Below are 22,110 nucleotides of genomic sequence, written 5' to 3'. Positions count from 1 at the left end.
GGGTAAGTTGTCCTGAGTGTTGAGTTAAAGGATAGAGCTGGAAGGACAGAGACAGGAGTCTGAAGCCAGGTCACTGAGGACTTGGAGGGGTGAAGGCAGTTGTGGTTGGGTTGAAGGTGGGAGTAAAATCTCATTGGCATGTGGTGAGAAAGAGAATGTGTGTGGATAGGGGGACTGGGAATTTAGGGACCTGGCTGGCTATATGGCAAAGACCAATTTGGGGAGGCCAAAGGAATGGATTTTGGAAACAGGCCAAATGAGGATGAAGCCAAAGAGTCTTTGAACCCTGGAGAATGTAGATTGGTCAATCATAGCAAAAGTAAAACAAAAAAGATTCCTTAAGGAAAAAGCATAAAGATGTGCCTGAGTACCTGGCTAATGAGAGGGGCATGCGTGCCTCAGATTTCTTTTTCTGCTGAAAGAGACATTACCTTATGAATAGCAACAAATGGTTACAAGCTCTACGTAGGTGATGTAGTTATGCTTTTAAACATTGAGGAAGGAGCATCCATTATAAAAACTAAAGGGAAGGGTAAAAATATTAACATTCTATAAAAAGGTTGCAGCACCTGATTGAAGCAGGTGTGCTAAATGCCTTAGTTTTTATTTATTTATTCATTTATAGTCTCAAGTATTGTGATTTGGAAAATTGACTTTCACAACAGGCAAAAAGAGCGGTTGGGAATTCTAATAATACTCTAACAATGTGTGTTTGCCTTTTATTTTCAAGGACAATAAAATCATGAGGACATTTGTTGGCCTTCTGTTGCAGCTCTTGGAATTTGTGAACATACAAAGATTTTGATAATAGGCATTTTAAGTAAGCAGATGATCTTCCAGACATAAATAGCTCTCAAGTTATTTTAGGGGCAATAGCCATGGAAGTGATGGGAAATGAGAGTTTATTTATTTTTTATTTTTTATTTTTTTGGGAAATGAGAGTTTAATAGCAATAATAAGCATTTCAATAACATGATAACAGTTGTGATCAATATCTGTTAAGTGATGATTTTGTGTCAGGCCTTGTGTGTGGCTCCACACACATACAGAAACACTTAAGAACAACTTCATCGAGGTATAATTATATATCATAACATTTAGTCAGTGTGAATGTACAGTTCAGTGATTTGAGTAAAATATAGACGTGAGTACTGTATCACGGTCCTGTTTTAGAACACCGCTATCACTCCAAGTTCTTCTCTGGTGCCTGGTTGTAATCAATTTCATCTCCACTCCCAGCCCTGGACTGCTTTACTTTCTGTCTCTATGGATTTGCCTTTTCTGGATATTGCATATAAATAGAATTATACAGTATGTAGTCTTTTCAGTCTAGCTTCTTTCACGTAGCCTAAGTTTTTTAGATCCACCCATGTAGTACCAAGTGCCAGCTTTCCATTCATTTTTATTACCAAATAGTATTTTATTATGTAGTTATACAACTTTTTGTTTGTCCTTTCACAAATTGATGGGCATTTGGAATTTTTCCAGTTTGAGATTATTATGAATGCCAGTATGACTATTTGCTCATGTGTCTCTGCACATACATAAAATTTTAATCATCCCAATTACCCTATGGTTTAAACCATGATAATTTTTTTCTCTAGATACTGAAACTGAAGGTCAAGAAATTATGAAACTTGCCCAAGGCAATAAATGCAACATGGATAATATTTTGAAAAATTATTAAGTGCACTTTCTTCTTTGTCACTTCCATATAGTTTGCTGACTCCCCAGCTAAGTCCTGAGTGACTCATCTACTTCAGGTTGAGGTGGCGGTATAAGGAGCATTATAGCAGAAATGCAAAGGTAATAGAATAAGTTAATCAGCTTCTGATACTTAGCATAAGATTTTGGGACAAGGCAGTAAGATTAAAAGCCAGGTTTTAGAAGGAGGGGGTGTAGGGAGAGAAGAGGATAGGACATTTATTTATTTTTAATTTATTTTTAGCATATCAAGAGGACAACTTGGAAGGTTTAGGTCATAGTTTCTTTCATGGAGTGGAGAAGAAACCTCTTCGACCTGTTGGCTAGGTTGTTTGGCATCCTGCTCCATGTTGGGATGAGGATATGGCAAAGTGTGATGATGAGAATAGTAGGATCCTGCTCCTCTGACCAGGGCTTTTATGAGGAGAAGTGGCAAGAGCTGGGCATGTGGGTCCCAATCTCTCCACTATGGGCTTTGGGTCGGATGGAGCAGGGGTGGGTGGACTTAGTGGAGGAGGTGACCAGGTCAAGGGCTTTGGACTCAAGGTGAATATGGGGCTCTGGGCAGAGATTGCCTTCAGGCTGCCTGGCTCCAAACTGAGGGAGAGCCATATCAAGGAAAGCTTGGCAACACAGCATGGTTAGGCAAACAGAAGGCCAAAGATAGCTTTCTAAGTCACCTTCAGTGTCCTTGTGGTGTGAAGGGACCCCTGACATTCCCACATGTTTCTGAGAGTGCTTCCTGTCATTAGTGGTCTGAGGGACATCAACCTGCATGAAGGAGGATGCTGGTGGACTGCCCACTTCTAAAATCTGGATGGGAAGATGTGACCGGGACTAGCAGCTTTAGCAAGAGCTGCAGTGAGGATCTCTCTAGGTTATCATCGATAGAGACCAGACACAGATGCATCAGGCACTGATTTCAACAGTAGCAGGATGCTCAAGGGATAGAACTGCTAACAACTATGAGATCCCCAAGTGGCTGGCTTATACCCAAAGTCAATATGAGACCAGAGTACTCTTGCCCTAGGGCTGGGGCTAGTGTGATGGCCATGAGGTGCTTAGGTATACACAATTTTAGGAGGTACTTGCTTCTCCAAGTTTACATAAATCTGCCTCCCATATTCCTGTTCAACATCTTGGGAGGGAGGGTGATAAGGTGAACCTCATCTAATGAATTTTAAAGTACTGCATGTGTGTAGGTTTGCTGGAATAGACTGAATCTAGGGTGTGTCTTTTGTTTGCTTGTTTCCCAATACCCAGGTCTTGTGCTCTTTCTTGTGTGAAAGAGCAGGTCTGGTAGGGACATGGATAAAGAAACGCCATTTTCTTGGCACATGGGACAGCAACGTATCCTAACCGTGTATCACTAGTGAGTCATGGGGCTGGGATTTGAAATCACATTTGCCTGAATCTAGAGCTCACTGGGATGACCGTGGGAAGGAGTTTTGCTCCCTGGGATCCTTTTCTAAAAGGTAGTAGCAGGAAGACAAATAAAATTCCTTACTTTTCCACAGAATTCAATTCTATGAATCTCTGGACCCAGAGACTCAATGATAGGCTTTGCAGATGGTAATAATAATAATAATTAACATGTTTTGAGAGCTAAGTATGTCCCAGGTGTTCTAGGTGCTTTATCCGTATTAACCCACTGACTCTTCACACCACCTTGTGTGGTGTTGTATGCTATCTTTGTTTTACAGAGGAAGAAACTGAGACACAGAGAGGTGCAGTGCTTCCTCAAGGTCATGCAGCATATAAACAGTCGTGAGCCAAGTCCTCTGGGTGTGGAGTCCATCCTCACGATCACTTCAGCATGAAGGTAGCTGACTTAGATGGTGCTATCTTTTGTTGTGTAGCCCTTCTTGTTTTGCCAACAACTTTCAAAAGTGGCCTTATTTTGCCCTCATGACAGGGTTAGCTGTTAACAGGGATAGGAGGCAAAGTTGCCAGTTTATATCTGAGGTAACCATGATGTCAACAGCAGCTTGAAATTGTCAGAATTGCTCATGCTCAGACTATGGGGAAAAGAACTTTAGGGTGTGCAGAGGCCCGCAGGGAGGCATCATGGAGGACACTAAATGCTGTGTCAGGGAGTTTGGTGGGGAAAGTTACATACAGATAAATCAGAGACCAAAAAGGAAAGAAAAGAAATGGAAGACATAGTTGAGTTGACAATGTGTTCAATCATTAGCTCTCAATACGATTCTGTCTGGATCTTGAAAAAGAAAATAAAAAGCTGTGGAATGTGTCAGCTTTCTGGAAAGTCCCATAACCACATCCTTCTTGTCATCAATTCTCATTAAAGGTTGGTTGAACCTAAAGAAAATGCCAGTTTTGCTAATTACTAAAGATATTTAAAGAATCATCTCCATCGTACAGTGTTAGATGAAGCAAATAAATGGCAGCAGAGATTGATTAATGACCAGAGCCAACATGAGGTAATCAATCACAAAAGTCATTTACTCCAGGGCATTCAACAGAGAAACGTTTTCTAAAATGTGGCATATGAAATAGTTTTTGGTCCTATCCAAAATGAATACTTTCATTTTAATAGTGATAATTTTTATTGTATTAGAGGCATATTGATTTCCTATTTACGGAGATAGTATACCTAAATAGTTAAGTAAAAATTGACTTGATTTAAAGAAAAATTTAAATAATGACACAGGTAGTATATCAATATGGGAAAAATCACAAAGATGGTATATAGATGACCAGGGTTTGGGGAACACTGTGTTAATGTCACAAAGACCAACCAGTTATATAATAACTCAAAAGTGAGGAGAAGATATTTTATTCCCTTCCTATGCTACTCTCATCTTTTATTCAGGGTTTACTATATATCAGGCACTGCACCAAACATTTTACTCATATTAGCTCCTTTTATCTTATAACAGTTGTCATCTGAGAGTCCTCTTCATACAGCAGAACTCTGATTTTATGGGGATGGTAATGACTCAAGCAGAAAGACTACATTCCCAGGTTGCTTTGCAACCAGAACCATGTGACTATTCTGACAGATGAGCTATAAGTGAGAGTGCTGTGTGGAATCTTTAAGACTGGCTGCTTAAATGGAGTTACTCATGTGGCAGAAGTGCCCGTTGTCCTTCTCTTCTTCTCTTGCAGCCTGAAATGCCTTTGTGATGGCCGACAATCCAGTAGTCATGTTGGAACAAGTTAAGTTTGAGGATAGGGGTAAATGGGAGGAGGGTGGGATGGTTGGACCCTGATGGGCTCTGGTGACCATGGAGCTGTACCTTCTCCTGCATTGGTGGTACTATTTTTAGTTGAAAAAGCCTGCTATGACTTTCCTCTGTGTCAGTAATAAGTTCAAATCTTTAGTTTCCAGGACACAGTTTGTTTAAATGCTTTGCCCTAATATTGTACCTAAAGAGATGACAGCATGTTAAGATGTGTCCATCTTGCAGCAACTGGAGCTGAATCATACCTCTGAAAAGCAGGAAATTTTGTCTTTTGCATCTGTTAATTTGGTTCAGAAGGCAAAACCCTGCTACCTGGATACTTTAGTTTGTTAATGTTAGATTACTGATTTGCAGGCCTATATCAGAGAAATAAGACAAATCTATTTTAATTTATTAGCATTACTCATGTCCCAAACTCTTCCCCTTCCACTGAAAACGCTAACAAGAGTTTGATGATCGCAGAGTATTGGGGGTCTGTATCCATCTTGCCATTCTCCACTGGGGGAAAGAAGCCTGAGAATCTATCTTGGGAATCCCTACTTTCAGTCTTCATGTGGATTTTCTGAGAATGCTTTGTAGCCTAACTTCCAAAACTGGCATTTGGAAACCCCCGGACAGTATCTAACTAGCTAAATTGTATTATTTTGGGTTTTGCTTGATGTTCCTTAGGTTCACAGCATAGATTTTTTCACAACACTATGTTCATTCTGTTTTGCTGTACCAGGCTTTCCCCTTTTAAGTATCCCATCGAGGACATGATAGGCTGAAGGAACTTCTCCATGCATGATGGGTGATAGGTTGGCACAATAAATTAGGTGCAGGACCTCAGAATGGAGCTTTTCTCACTGCTGGTCTTAGGTTGGCTTGAGTTCTTCCATTCTGAGTAGCCATTGCAGGTTATCCCTTTGGTTGGAGCATTGGCCCTTTTGCCATTCCCTCAAGCTCTGCATCTTTCCTATGCTGTTCCTCCCACCAGAACATGTTCCAAGCACCATCTTCACAGCGGCCCCATCTGCCTCGCAGGAGCCAGGTGTGAACATCCAGGCCCCTTAATTTCTTCAGGGCCTCCACGTAGAAGTTCTCAATTAGTCACAACACGCACATCTCTTGCTGGTGTCTGGCCTTACCTTTCTATTCTTGATCACCTTGGTCTTATTTGGAAGTCTCAGAATAGGTGCAGTAAATCCCATCAGTTTTTTTGTGTGTCCCATAATAACAGGAACAGCCCCATTTCTGTGTGAATAAATCACTCAGAGCACAGTATAATGCACTAATGCAAATTGAGCTCTCAACAGGAATGGGTGCTTAGGTGCTAATTTGCAAACATGGTCACTTAAAAAAAGTGTTATTGATATATATGTGTTGATGCCCTGTATTATCATTTTGGCAAAACCCCTCATGCAATATGCAAGATCTTAGATGACAAACAGTGCAGTAGGGGGGTTGTTAATGATGTCTGTATTTAACAATAATAATGATTATTTAGTAAATCCAAAAACTAAAGTTTAAAAACTTTCTTTGCCCTCCACCTTAAAATTAAGAAACAGATGGTCATCTGTAGCCATATATTTCTTGTTGTTGCAAGTAAATGCAGCCACAGGAGCTTATTTTATGCTAAAAGCCTCCATCTGCTAGATGTAATCTTTTCGTACCTGTGGAAAAATGAATAAAATAAGAAGGACCCGCTTGCTTCTGACCTTGACTCTCAGACAGATTATGCGCTAAGGTACTTTCCTTTTCTCCTTGACAGGTGTTAACTCTGAAATGATAGCACTGTAGACTTTTGACAGTTTTATCCTTTTACCTAAATGGGAGCAAATTTGGCTTAATAATATTTCTGGTTGGCATATGTTTTGCTGCTACACAGGGAGTGAATTTTCCTTTAATGAGCAATACATTGTGTCCCTCCACAGCATCTCTTCTTCTTGTAAAAATGCTCAAGCATTCTTTGCCTCTCTGGTCTCTTTGCCAAGCATAAATGAGAAATCATTATAAATAAAGTGGTCTTAAAAAAATCCTTATATGTGTCATGGATCTATGTATTCACTGGAGGGAAGGGGAACTAGGATAAACAGAATGAATCACTGCGAACGTGCCCACTTATTTGTTCCTCTTTCTGGTCCTAGCCCCAGCCCCAAATGGCTCTCCACCTCTCTTACTGCCTTCTATTCACTATCATCACCCCACTATTATTCCACCAGGATTGTATGTTTCTTCCCCAGTGGTTAAATTATATATATTATATGGTATGCTATTTAAAAAGAATTCATTGTCATTCAGGCATGTTGCTTCTGTTTCTACTCAGCTCTTTAGAAAGTTGGAGCTGAATTGGGACCTTAGAGGCTATGCTTCTCATTTTATAAGTAAAAAAACCCCGAGACCAGAGAGGGGACTGACAGCCCAAGGCAAAGCTGGAACTGGACACAGGCTCTTGTTTTTTCTTACACACTGCCTGTGGGAATCACGGAGAAGCAATAATATGAGTTTTAAGGTTTGCGTGGAAAACTAGGAGGCCTGACTCCAAACTGGAGGATATTTTTAAAAAGATTTTATTTACTTGTTTGAGAGAAAGAGAGACAGAGGGCATGAGTGGGGGGATGGCAGAGGGAGAGGGAAAAGCAGACTCCCGCTATCAATCAACACGGGTCAATCCCAGGATCCTGAGATCAGGCCCTGAGCTGAAGGCAGACACTCAACTGAATGAGCCACTTGGACGCCCCACTGAAGGATTTTCATGAAGTTCCTTGGTGTTGACCTTGGGCAAATCAGAATGCATGAGTGTGCTTGTTAAATATGAGGAAAAAACTAAGAATTTAAGTTTGACTTCAAGATAGTTTATTGCAGAAGCATGGGCCTGCTCTATTTTTCAATGTAATCACTTCCTAACCCCACATATTTATTCTAGTGATGGACAAGCTTTCTGTCGTTATGAAGGAAAAACAATATATCAAAAAATTTAGATGGGGAAAAGAGAAGAGAGAATAGAGCTACCACATGCTTCAGGAGGGAAGACTTCTGGCTGTGTCAAAAGCCGGCTGTGTGATCCAGGACAAGTCACTTCGTCTTTTGAGGCCTGAGTAAGATGTGGCCCTAGACCAGCATTATTATTGTCACCTGGGAACTCGTTAGAAACGCAAATTCTCAGGCTACACTCAGACCTATGAATTAGAAACTCTATGGGGTTGGGGCTCAGCAGTCTGTTTCAACAAGCCCTCCAGGGGATTCTGATCACGCTAGAGTTTGAGAACAGGTGTGAACAATCCCATTATAAAAACTCCAATCTCAGACACCAGAGTTGATGCTGAAAAACCCAAACAGCAAGATCTTCCTGTTTTCAGGTGTTACTTCCAAATGGCAAGTCTGTGATTTTGTACATTGCTCCTTGCATTTCTGTATCAGTTTAACACTCTCTGCACATAGAAATCAAATATCAGTTTACCTTTTAGAAGGCAAGGATACTTTCCAGCAGTAGTCCCAAGACGGAGCTCTGGCTTTAGCTCTAGAGAAGCAAGTGCTGTGATCAAGAATATTCAGTACATAAATATATTTGCTAGAAAATGAGTGTTCCTGTCAGCTGTCAAATCCTTTTGTAGTCTTGAGTTTTTCTGGTCTCTTTGTGACAGAGGCAGTATTGCCTGATGGTGTGAGTAGTGGTTCTGGCTTTGTGCTGCTTGCTTTTCCTGGGAGCTCCACCATTTCCTAACTTGGATAAGTAACTTTTTGTCTCAGTCGCTCCTTCCCTTTCTGCAAAAGGGGAAGGAAGCACACAGTATCTACTTTATAAAATTCTTGTGAGGAGTCAAAAGATACAGTGCGTGTAAATATGCTCAGCATGGTGGGTTGCATGTATTGAGCACTTGGTAAATGTTAAGCATCGTTAGTCTACTTGTTAGTATTCTGCAGATTTCAGAAGAAAGTTGCTTTTTTTTTTTTGTAATAGGCCATGTGAGAATGATAGGTAAATGTGAAGGAAAATGTAAAGTATTTGACAGATTCTTATATCTCAGAAGTATCTTCTATATGCAACAATAGCCCGATGGTTAATGATCTTGAAGAGTGTAAGGAGTAGTTAGATAGGACTATTTCAAAAGGAGAGGGAGAACAGATTAGTACAGCTAATCCTTTGTGAAGTGTCCTCTAAATACATTTCTCACCTTCTCACAGTGGTAAATCCTCACCCAGTTGTTTTGGATCACTTCCAAAGTTCACTGAGCTCTGTAAGACTTCTCAGGTTAGGTGGTTTTCCTGTTATGTGCTTGAGCCACCTCCATAATTTCTCTATTGTAGCACCTGTTACTCTTGAAGTAATTTGCTTATTATTTGCCCTTATCTGTAAGCTGTAAGCTCCATGAGGGCCAGAACCTACTTGGAATGTGTCCTCATGGTTTAGCCTAGTGTGGCTCAAGTACAGTAACTCAGACTGCCTGCTCCCACCCATGCTCAACCAGATACCTTGGCATAAATGTACCCTGATGAGTTACAGGTGTGTTGCGTTACTGATTGTTCAGCCCTTCTGGGGGGTCACGCAGAAATAGGGATTGCCAGAGTCCCAGGACAAGTCTCCTCCCACCTATAGTAGCTTCATCTGTTTACTCTAGTATGAAATAAAATCTAGGTGTGCTATGATGTTTACAAGGGTGGGAAATACTACACTATATGTCGCATGGATAGAAGAATAACTATGTAGATGGATGTTCCAGCCAATGGGAAGTTATGCTTATCTATTAACCAGTGTGATAGAATGAAAGGAGTAAGTAGGGCCTATCACAGAACAGACACAAGGCCCACTACAACAGGTCAGAACGAAGTTGCACTGATGACTTGCTAGACAAGAGAGACACACCCCTTGGAAAGATGCTTCAGTTTTCCCAAACAGAAAAGAGAGCCAGATTTAGGCTACACAAGAAGTAAGACCTAAGTCTGCTATCCATCTCTGATTGTATTGAGAGTGAACTGTACATATTTTATTGAGAGATAGGATGTTAGTTTTATGTCGTGGACATTGAGAATTAGTCCTCAGTCAGGTCCAGGAGGGTTAAAAGACTCTGGGTCATTAGCAGGCAACATGACACCTGCCTGTTGCAGCTCTAGGCAGAGTTTTCCTATTACTGTGCAAAGTCCCTTATCAAATTCATGTCAGCAAAATGGCCAAGTAGTGTTGGTTGAGGGGAGGTGATTCTCATTTATTATTGCCAGTGAAAACAACAACAGAACATTGTTTGTTGCTTCATTTGTTGCCCTAGGAGTCCAAGTCAGGAAAATGAGTTGCAGGATAATAAGTTGATATTTCAGAGATTTAATATTCAAATAGTATTGGAGTGAAACAGGAAGACAAATTTCTAATTCTTCCTACCCTACCATTCTCTACTTGTCTGGTTCTGGTCCTTCAAATCTCTTTTGCCTTGAGAAATCATATATGTGCAAAATGGCTTTCCTCTAGTTCCTGAGTGTCTTAAGAGGTCTCTGCTACAGTTTGGAGGCTTGGGGGTAGCATACCTTGAAAGATATATTAAATTTGGTTATTTGGGATTTTAAATATTTATGTTTAGCTGCCTGTTTGGCATCGGTATGAAAACATTTTTAAAAAAAGATTTCATTTATTCATGAGCAACACACAGAGAGAGGCAGAGACATAGGCAGAGGGAGAAGCAGGCTTCCCATGGGCGGGGAGCCTGATGCAGGACTTGATCACAGGACCCCGGGATCACAAACTGAGCTGAAGGCAGATGCTCAGCTATGGAGCCACCCAGGTGCTCTGGTGGTGGTATAAATCAGTTTGACCGAAGCCTGTTTGGTGGTGATGTAAACCATGAAATAACAAGTGATAAGCAAGGCCTCAAACATATCACATAAGAGAAAATGTCTTCCTTTTCCTTGAGTGGGTTGCCATGGTGATGGGTAGGGGCGGTAGCAGTGAGGTTTGGAGTCAATCAGAAGAGTCCATATGACGTTGGGACTCAGAAAAATCTGTGAGATTATTCCTCAGGTGAGTTTGGCTACCATGTGCCCAGTTGAAACTCCTAGAGTTTTTTTGAGTTCAGAGGGTCTATCTCCACTGTGTTGACTTTATGGCCACAGCTATGGCAAAAAAATGGATTCTGGATCTCTTAACAACAAAAATGAGTAGATTAAGGATAGAATTGTAAACCCAACATGATCTCCTGCTGTTACTCCTATGAGCTAGGTGCTGAACTTCAGCATTCTTAGCCATTATTCCCTTTCTCCTTTCTGTGGAAATGCAGTGCTTGCTGGTGCAGAGTAACAAAATAATGAGGACAGCTGCCCATCATCTCCTAGTGGTGGGTCACAGGAGAGGTGAATCTGCAAGATACAGATAAAACCTTTCTGGGGAGAAACTTAATGGGGGGTGAAGTATAATAAATAAAACACAAGGAGTGGCAAGAAAGCATTACTTCTCAGGGAAAAAAACCTAAATGAACTCAAATATAAGAATAAAATGAAAATGTCTTTCCAGAATGAGAGAAAGGAAAGCAATTCAAAGTGGCCAAAGAAGAATTGAGCTGCACCTAATAAATTCTTGTTATTATTTCTTTTGATTCTTCTTGGAGCTCCATGTGCTTTCAGAGGATCTGTCTGAAATTGTTGGTTAAGCAGTCTTTATGTAAGTTCTTAATTTTATCTCCTTTGGGTCCTAAGCCATACACAAGGTACAAGGGGGAGAATTATTAACAATATTCTGCAAGCCATGTTGCTAAACTTGTTTCTCCTTGATTTGCTTTTATGGAGTCTGTAGCTCTGACTGGATATGGAGGAGGGGATAAGACTGGGGAGATGGTCTCTTGATTCTTGTCCATTCATCCTGTTGTCCTTCTTTCTTTTTATTCTTCATATGGTTCCTTCTGTGAAGGACTGAAATAATAGTACTACTCATTGAACAGATTTATTTTGGTGAATAGTGAGTGTGATGGTGAGGATATCACCCAGAAAATATGTTCTTGTGTCTTTTTCGGTGCCTCCCATGAACTTGCTGAACTGTAATTTTAATCCCCATGTTGAGGTTTAATGATGGAGGAGTCTGGTGATCTGCGTTTTACATAAGCACCGGAAGTATTCCTAATGCAGGTAGTCTAGGAACTCTACTTGAAGACCCACTGGCTTTGGTATGTGTATTTGCCTCTGATGTTAGATATGGTTTGAATCTCTGTTATGATACTTTCTGAGCTTGGGCAAATTACTTGATACCTCTGTGCTTATTTCCCCTGTGTAAAAAGGGGGTACTACTAAGTATTTACCCCATAGAGTTGTACTTGGTGAAATGATGCAGAAAAAAATATGTAATGTAGTGTGATGCAGAGTAAGCTCTCAACAAGTGATACTTGTCACATTTTTGTCATCAATGAGCTTGATGATCCCTTCTTAGAGCCTTTTTAGACTTTTGGATATAAGGAAAGGCAATTTTAACTAGTTTAGGAAAAATGGAATGTTTCAGCCAATGTAACAAAGATTCTCTGCTTGACCAAGATTTAGCTGGGCACTTTGCACCTTCTCCTAGGCCTATCTGTGCACTTCCTTGTAAAGTACAGTGTTAGTAAAAAACCTAAGTAAGTTTAGCAAGAGTCCCCAACCTTGATATCTGATCACCCCCAATATCTAATGGGGTTTTTCCACATCTACTATCCTCAGGTGATAACTGCTCATCCTGGTCCATCTTCAGTAAAGATCCTGTTAGGGGGTGATTTAGTTCAACACTCCTACCCTTGATGTTTTCTCTTGGTATTTTTCCATCCACTGATTCCCTGCACTGCTCCTTGGCAGTAAATTCCCACTTATTCATGTTTTATTTAAAAACGAGCCTAGTTCTATATTGAGGTCTCTCATTCCCTACTGTAACAGTCCTGAGTAAAATCTGTTGTTACTACTCTAACTACTGTTCAGTTCTGTTTTTTTTTTTCATTGACATAAAATGTGGAAGTGGCAGATGTAGAGGGACCTCAGTGACTAGATATGGGGACATGAGCTCTAGGTTTTCATTTCTCCTTTAATATCTTTTGTGTGTCACCATCTTGCTTCTGTTCCAGATAAGGTTTCTCCCCATGTAGGGGACAGTGTGCCCTCAGATAGCTCCAGCCTTTTGTTCTTATAACTTGCAGCGGGGGGTGAGGGGTGGGGTGGGGGGAACTTTCCTACCATCTCTAGCCAGAAAAACTGGTGGAAGGGCTAACTGGCTCAGCTGAAATCATCTGCCCATCCCTGTACCAGGATTGGTTGTACCTAGGTCATGTCTATATCCCCATCAGAAGGTGGCCAGGGGCACCTCATGCTGGGCAAAGATGCCCTAGTCACTCCCCCTATTTTTCTTCTGCTTCTCTACATCCTTGAAATTTTGCATCTATGATACAGACATAGATGCAACCACCCCCCTCAACCACCCCCCTCAAGGCACCTCATAAGAATTGGGGATCCTACGGAGCAGGATCCTACTAGCACTTACTATGGTGGTTGCTTTATGTTCATTTAATCTTCTCAATACTCCCATGAGGTGAATATTATTTGTTCTCATCCTTACACAAAGAGACTGGCACACAGAAGCTGAGGGGGCCATAGCATTTATTGAATGCATGTGACAGGTGGGGTTCATTGCTAAGTGGTTTTAATAATGTTAATTCATTGAATCTTCTATAATAATAATAATAATAATAATAATAATAATATACTATTTTTAGGCCCAGCTTAAAGAGGCACTGAGCCTTGGACAAGTTAAGAACTTGAAGTTCTATAATGAGTATGTATCAATCTGGTCTTGGACCTAGGACATCTGACTTGATTTTGTTCTCTTAACCACTGAGCTCAGTTCTGATTTCCAGATTAGCTTGCTGAGAGAGATCTTTGTAAAGTATATATCTTGTCCTTAAAATTTTCTTGAAGGAGGAGGTACCCGGGTGGTACAGTCACTTGAGCATCTGACTCTTAGTTTTGGTTCAAGTTGTGATCTCAGGGTTGTGAGATCAAGCCTGGCTGAGTGTAGAGCCTGCTAGAGATTCTCTCTCCTTCTCCCTCTGCCCCTCCCACTTGTGCACTTGTGCTCACTCTCTCAAATAATTATATCTTTAAAAAAAAGTTTAAAAAATTCTCTTGAAAGAGAATGTTTTGCCCATCATAATCTTATTGGAGGCAAGGAGTGCCTTCTAGGACTTTCCTCTCTTTCTGTTATTCCTGTTTTACAAATTGAAGTTGCCCTGAGCTGCCCACATAGATGTGATTACAGATACAGCATTTTAAACAATTGGTTGTATATTGAGTCATAAAAAAAAAAAAGATGGTCCATAGTCTAGGTACCAGGAACTGTTCTAGGCAATGAACATTCCAAGTAGGTTCCCTCTATAATTTCACCCTGATGGCTTCCTTCATAGCAGTGATGACAATTTGTAATGTTCACTTATTCACTGGTTTGTTGATCGTCATATTAGAATATAAGCCCCAGGAGATAGTCATTCTCTCTTGTGTTAACTTCTGTATCACCAGAATTTATTAATATTGACACCAGGTCAATGCTAGATGTGTTTTAGGTGCATATTACATACCTTTTGAATGAATAAATGAACAAGTTAGTCAAAGAACACATGAACTAGTCCTAAGTTTATTGGGGGTAAGTTGATCTTCCATGTATGTGTATATGTGTAGATTTGTTGAATTTTTTTTTAAAGAATTTTTTTGAGGGGAACCTGGGTGGCTCAGTGGTTGAGCATCTGCCTTTGGCTTAGGTTGTGATCCTGGGGTCCTGGGATCGAGTTCTGCATCAGGCTTCCCACAGAGAGCCTCCTTCTTCCTTTGCCTATGTCTCTGTCTCTCTCTCTGTGTCTCTCATGAATAAATAAATAAAATCTTTTAAAAAATTAAGAATATTTTGAGAGAGAAAGAGCAAGGGAGTGTGTCATTGGGGTGGGGGAGAGGATCAAAGAGAGAGAGAGAGGATCCCAAGCAGGCTCTACACCTAGCATAGAGCCTGACTTGGGGCTTGATGTAGGGCTCAATCTCGTTACCCTGAGGTCAGGACCTGAGCTGAAATCAAGTCAGACAATTAACTAACTGAGCCCCAAGTGCCCCAATTTGATGACTTTTTTTAACCACCACCTCCTCCATTACCCTTTGTGAATTGCATCCACTCATGACTTCTGGCGATGGGGAGTAACTGAGCACAGACCAGAAAGATGAACATTTAGCCTGGGGTTATGGAAATTGATGCAGTGGCAGCATAGGGAGTCAACATTAATCAGAAGTTATGGTCAAAAAAGTGACCAAGGGGCCTCAGTATGGTTCCCTTTTAGCCAGGGTTCCAAAGTCCCTCCAGTACAGGAAAAGTGTGATTGCTTTATTTGGGTAAAATTGACCATCAGGTGTCAGGTGCATATAACTGTTTAGAGAAGCGGTGGCCTGACCTTGGTTATGTTAAATGGGGATTTAAAAGAATTATAAAGAATTTAGAAAAGCCCCTCCAAATAGCCTGTTCTCCAAGCCTGTTTATTATCTTGCTGAAGACTGGCAAAGATTTCTCCTGCTTTGGGGCAAAAAGCTCGGAGGCTGCAATAGACTTGGGAATGAGAGCAAAAATACATTGATTAAATTGTTAAAAATTATCATTGATACAGTGCTGAGGACATGTTCTTTGTCAGAGGCAAAGAAATTCTGTTCAAGTTTGTAAGCTAAAGTGCCAAGGAAATTTCCCTTATTGTTCACCTGGAAAGAATGCAAAATGCGTGGAAAGCCCAGACAGGAGGTTGGCAACATTTTTCTGTGAAGGGCCAGGTAGCGATTGAGGTTTTGCGGATCATGCTGTTGCGCTACTCAGTTCTGCTGTTGCAGAGAGCCTGGAAAGGAATCAGCATGGCTATGTTCCAATAAAACTTTATTACAAAAACTGGTGTCAACCTCTGGCCTAGATGGTGCTTTGGTGTTGTTTAACTTAAAATTCTAGAACCTGGAAACCTACACCCCTTCCCATTAGTATGCACACATTAGAAATAGACTATTTTGAAGTGGTAAATATACCTTGTTAGAAACCCTAGTTTGGGTATTATACCTCTCTGAACACTTTAGCTACTTCAATAAGTACTGTATGAGCATGCCCCAAGAACCAGGTATATCTAGCTTAATTAAGCTTCAAGAACTTAAAAAACAAAAACCCTTCAATTCTATTCCACCCCTTCTCAGAAGCCAACTTGGAGTTCTCTATTGAAAGATGCAGACCTCAGCTACAAAGACCCAAGATCAAAGCTTGGAAGTAAATTCCCTTTAGAAAGGGCTCAAAGCTGCATTAAAAATTGCCGAGCTTTGCCCACATCACCCTCCCAGAAGAACTCACTGGCCCAGTGCCACCTTACCCCAGAGGCCAGCCTGGCCTTGGGCCATCCATCTCTGCTTGCTCAAGCCAGGCTCTACAAATCACATGGCTTCTCATTGACTTTCTGTCAGGGTGAGGTAACCAAAGCTCTTTTTTAAGCTGAGAGGCGTGGCATGCAGCTCCTTTCTGTCCATCTTCTAGAATGGGAACTGCCAGGTCAAAGCATGCAAGAGGGCACATGCCCAGAGAGAATGAGCATATGTGGCATCTCTTATGTGATCCAGACACTCTGTTAGGCCCTTAGGAATACCAGGTGGATAAGACACATTTGGAACCTTCTTGACTTGAGGTATGCATGGAATTCTACACTGTAAATCCTGGAGAAGAGTATCAAAGGTACCTCTGCCTTTGTGTCAGCTGATTGTAGGAAGCCTTGGCACTAATTCCATGTCCATTGGCCCATGCTACATTAGCTCAAGCCCAAAAGGATGTACAAAGAGCAGGCTTAATTGAATAAAATATATCATTGGCTTCTTCCCTGCTGGGCTTACTTTTCTTTGGTGTCTTCCACGGGCCCCATTCTCTTCATTATAGCTGGTAAGAGACTCTCTTCTCAGGAGGAGCTATGAGTCGGAACTCATAAAACCATGGCTCTTCCATTCTCCCTCCTGGAGAAACACCATTCCTTCCTTGCTTGAAGATAGTTGGTCTATAGCCTGACCAAGTCAGGAACAGCAGTGGGGTACTTTGCTTGAGCAGCTGAGCGTTTCAGTGCCAACTTATGCTTCCTTCAGCTTCAAGGCAAAGTTTTCAAGTAGGTATTTTTACCTAATAGTTTATTTTATTGGTCACATCTAATCTTTATAAAACAAAGCCATAAACTATCCGTTTAAATGGACACATTCATCAAATTCATCAAATTATATTTGAACATCCACTATGGCACAGCCCTGTTGGGGATCTTGATTAGGTGGTACATATTCTCCAGACTGCATCTACCATCACAGTCTTCTCAAACTGTCCCAATCCCTGCAATATATTGATGAGGACATTTATAAGGCCCCTACTAGGCTAATCTTTGACTTTGGCCTGAAATGGTTCCTTTAGGGCCTAACGGTAACAGATAGACAAGTGTTATTCTCCAATGACCCTGGTCACTTGAACACATGAAGCCCACATGTAGTGGTGTTCCACAGCACCCTGTATTCCCCCAGGCCCCACATGTGTCCTATTTGCTGTCCTCAATCACCTGTTTCTCCTGTGGACTGTGCGGGTGGGGCTTGTCTTTTATGTTTGCTTGGTAGGTATGTTTCTGGATCGCTCAGCATAAACCTCGAGTTAGGAGTTCATTAACGAGCTCAGTGTTCAGCACATACTGACATTGGAATGTCATGGCTTTCTTTAGTTTCACCTCTGGGTTCAAAAAGCAAAACCTATAGACACTAATAATTATCCATCTGTTGAACACTGAGCTAGGTGCTCAGGATTCAACAATGATGAGATGGAACTCCTGCTGTAACAGCTGAGTGTCACGTGACCCCATCTTGGTAAGGGAAAATGCCATATTACTTAAGGATGAGGGTTATAGTGTCAGTCTGAGTTCAAATCCCTGCTATACCACTTACTAGCTCTTTGACCTTAGGCAGGTCCCTCAATCCATCTGCGTCTCACTTTTCTAATCTATAAAAATGCGATAACGACAGCAACTGTCACTAGGATCACATGAATGAATATACATGAAGTGTTAACACAATGCTTTCCCAAAAGTAAGTGCATTTAAAGTGTTTAGAAGAAAAAAAAAGTGTTTAGAAGATTATTCAGAATTAGAAGAAAAGTGCTTGTTCCTTCAATATTCTGTTGGAGCATAGTTGAATTAGCTTACCCAAGGGTCATATAATTCTAGGATATGTACCTTTATTTATTAGTGACCAGATTCTGTGCTATGATGCAGTAATGTGGGATCAAGGTTCAAACAATTTTCCATCCACGGATGGAGAGGACCTCAAAAGGTTATAGGCTTATTGCCCCTTAGGACTCCAACCTAACAAATGTAGTGAACTTACTTGGATCTGTTTTCTGTCTTTATGAATTTCTTTTCCTCAAACGCTCTTTGAACTATCCAGCTGCTTTCTTCCTTAATGATTTAAGTTGTTGGCATATGTTCATTCTATATTTGTATGGGGGGTTATATTTTTAACTTTTTGAAATTATACTTTGAGAAATGTCATCTATTATGTGGGGAGGTTCTGATCACTATTATTATTATTATTTTAAAGGCAGATGATGTGGTGGAAAGAGCATTGAGCTAATTGTCCAAAAAGACCTAGGTGTAAAGTTCAGCTTACCCACATTTTAGTTTTCCTGATCAAGTAATTCAGTCTCAGTTTCTGTATCCATAAAAATGGGAAATATACTACCCAGGTTCCTGGGCAGTTGTGTAACCTTCTAATGTAGCCTGCTGGAGGCTGTCCTTCTGTAGTGCTGTTTGGCAAAATCATGTAGCTACTCAGACAAATTCCTTTTCTCCGCTGAGGCTGATCATGGGCCCTCAAAGCTGGACTGCTTTCAGGTTACCTTTCACACAATTAGTTCTTAGCAGAATGCATCTCTTCATGATGTATGACTCTTCTCTCTACTCCCAAGGGAAATAGTAAAATCAACATGAGTTGTGTTTGTGTCTCAAAGCCCCAGTTGGCAAAGGGTTTTATTATAGGTAATAAAAGTGCTACCATCTCATGACCCTTGGCTCTCAGGCTTTACATACTTTAAATGTATCATCTCATTTAATAGTCACCAGACTGCATGAGATTAGCATTGATCTATCCATTTTACAGAAAAAGAAACTGAGACTCAGAGCTGAGGTGACTTGTCTGTCCACACTCAGCTTGAAACTCAGCTACAGCCTGGCTTCCAGTTTCTGTCCAACTGCATCCAGAGTATTTTCTCTCCTTTGTGGAACACTCAGTCCACATGAGGTACCATGGTTAGCATGAGGACAGTACAAGGTGAATAAGGGAGACCTTCTCTGGAAGCCCCTCCCCTGACTTTTGGATGTGGAAGATAAAGATGGAAACCAGTACTGCTTCAGTGGCTGCCATGTGCAAGCAAGACTACAACATGATCTCATTTGCTCCTCACCTCATACTGGCAAGGTGGGTGATAACATTTCTGTTTCATGGATAACAAAACTGGTTCCCGAAGACGAGGTAACCTGTTTCAGCTAACACAGCTATCATGATTCCAACTCTGCCTGTGCATTCTATCATTTATAGCCCCCTCCATCCTCACCTGGGTATTAAATGCAGAAGGATACCTAAAACAGCAAAGGGTAGCAACATTCAATATTGTACAAAAGGTTACAAGCACCTAGAACGGTGCTTGATGAGTACTGCGTGTGTTGCTGGGAAACCGAGCAGCCGGTTTAGTAAATGTTTATTAACTATCCTCTGTTTGCCACATACCGAGTGAGCGGCTGGGGGGATGAGTGATGATGTGGCCCTTGAACCTGAGCAGCCTGTGCTCTAGTAGGAGGGACAGATGTGTAAATGGGCAATTAGAACACAGCACGGTAAGTGGTGTGCTGGAGGGTGTGAGAAGAGCACAGAAGTGCAGCCTTAATCAGGTGAGGTGGGGGTGTGAGGGAAGGTTTCCTCCCCGGTGCGGCACCCCAAGCCACTCTCCTATACCTGCAAATGAGAGTGTGTTTTCATGATTTGCCCTCGCTCTGATTTTCAGGGCATGCTGTCTGCTTCAGTAAACCTTTTGTATTTGACTTGAACATGTTGTCCCCAAGTGAGTGGATTTCTTTTTAAATCCTATTTTCTGGGGCAAATTTGAAAATTAGTTTTCACTGCAAACCACTGGTGTGCTGAAGTAGCTCAAGAGGGTGTTGAGGTGTCAAGGTTAATATGCCTTAGAATGGAAAAAAACTGTAGTGGATAATGTGCAAATTTGTATCCTATGTACACAGATGACGGGAAGTTAAAAACATTCGCAGGACTCCTCCTGGATCCCTGGTATGCCCTCTTAGCTAGGTTGGGGCTTGCTTGGATGTGTAGATTTGAGGGTCTTCTACAGGCTACAATGATTATGAAACCTACAAAAAATCTACCTTAAAATTTGTCCTCTGTCATATCTGCAAAAAGTAAAACATATTAAAGGAAATGTCTCCTTCCCTTCTTGGCGGCAGCTATTGTTACTATGTGCATCCTTGTATGTCTTTGTGCATCCTTCTAGAGATTCTATATGAACATATGTGAATATCAGTGTGTGTGTGTATATATATGTTCATACATGTGTATGTAAAGAAGTATGAATACACATCTGATTTCGTTTTCTACATGAATAGAGAGTAGCATGCTATAGTAAATCTTATATCTTGCTCTTTTTTTCCATTGAACAGTATATTTGGGAGATTATCTGTTCTGTCATAGTACCTGCAGACATACCTTATCCATTTTAACAGCTGATTATTATTCCACAGGCATGTTTCAACTAGATTCCTTTTTGATAGACATTTAAAATGTTCTTGGTTTCTGGCTATTACTAAAGACACTACATAAAGCTGTACCCACAAATTTGTTCACATATGCATGTATCTTTTGGATAAATTGCTAAAAGTGGAATTTCCAAATGAAATGTTAACTTTTAGATTGGGCTAGACATTCCCCAGTTACTCTCCAAAACGTGGCACTGATATAAATTGCTATCAACAACATGGGAAGATATCTGTTTCCTTCTGTATTGTTTGAGAAGTTTTGATCACCTGCTAAGATATACTGTTATGATGGACACCTGGGTGTTTTGTCTGAAAAGTTAGGTACAGGTTAGATTCGGGAGGTTGTGAACTGAATGACATGAAAAATCACCTGACCAGGATGAAGCAGTTGAAGTTCAATGTTTTAGGGCTGGAAACTTGCCTCTTTTGGGTTCCAGACATAATAATGCTTCCTTTTTATGTCCCTTCAATACCAGGATGCAGTTTTTAACTTTCTGCATTTGTTAATGGCAGCTGGATACCTCAAGCCTGTGTTTCTTGGAAGGATCTGGCTTGATTCTCCTCAATTATTCTTTGTTTCTTCAAAGATTATCTCCACTTTTTGTACTAGGCCTGGCCACTTCATGTTGTGGCTCTCTGCATGTCCACACACCTTTCCTTGTGGGTCTTGAATAGGTGACCTTATCACTCCAGGAGGCAAACATACACTGTACTGATCTGCCAAGCTCAATATCCTTCTGCTTAAATGTTAGGTGGATTTATGTTATTGCTTTGGGAAGCAGTGATCCAGGGAGGAATTAGTGTTCTGAGAGGACTCCAGTCTTGTTAAAATGGCAACAGGAGGATGCATGCACTTACTTGTCCAAAGCCGTCGACCATGGTCTAATCTAGTCTTTCTACTTTATTCCCCTCCTCAACTCATTTGGTTATTTGAATCTTGTCTGCATCTGCACTTTTGAGGTACCAGGGTCCAGTAAGGGAAGCTTGGATATAGGGCACTACCAGCTCTTGCCTTACTAACACTCAGTGGGACAAGGAGAAGCCACACACAAAATGTTCTTTGATCTGGGCTTCCATGCTGTTGGCAGTGTTGGAGGTGGTCAGGATGGGGCCCTTTTGATCAGAGCTTTTCCATCTGGAGGTTCCTGAAAGGCACATCAAAAGTGTATCAGTCAGCATTACATGTGAGTTAAATCAATTTCCAGTAACAACTGTCATAACTCAAATATTTTCCTTTACTTGTACGCTTTTTGCTTGGCTTGGTAGGCGTGTCCTTAAATGGTTACAATCAAAATTAGGGAGGTAGAAGTGGTATGGTCAGTGAGAAGGCTGATGGAATTGGGATGGAGAGGATTGTCTTAGTTCTGCTTGCTAATCGTGGGTTTTGACACTTGGCTTAATCT

At 41.0% G+C, this 22,110-nt stretch overlaps 1 long non-coding RNA gene across 1 annotated transcript in view; it reads left to right on the top strand.

Annotated features, from left to right (window-relative positions):
• Positions 1-3,844, top strand: part of LOC144311898 (uncharacterized) — a 65,850-nt gene extending 62,006 nt beyond the window's left edge. The window contains exon 4 of the long non-coding RNA XR_013377386.1: positions 3,408-3,844. This is a non-coding gene — a long non-coding RNA (uncharacterized LOC144311898). The remainder of the gene's footprint in view (positions 1-3,407) is intronic.
• Positions 3,845-22,110: the final 18,266 nt, after the last annotated feature.

Source organism: Canis aureus, chromosome 4 (genome assembly GCF_053574225.1).
Source record: "Canis aureus isolate CA01 chromosome 4, VMU_Caureus_v.1.0, whole genome shotgun sequence".
NCBI classification, from domain to species: Eukaryota; Metazoa; Chordata; class Mammalia; order Carnivora; family Canidae; genus Canis; species Canis aureus.
This window is presented reverse-complemented; position numbering and strand designations above follow the sequence as displayed.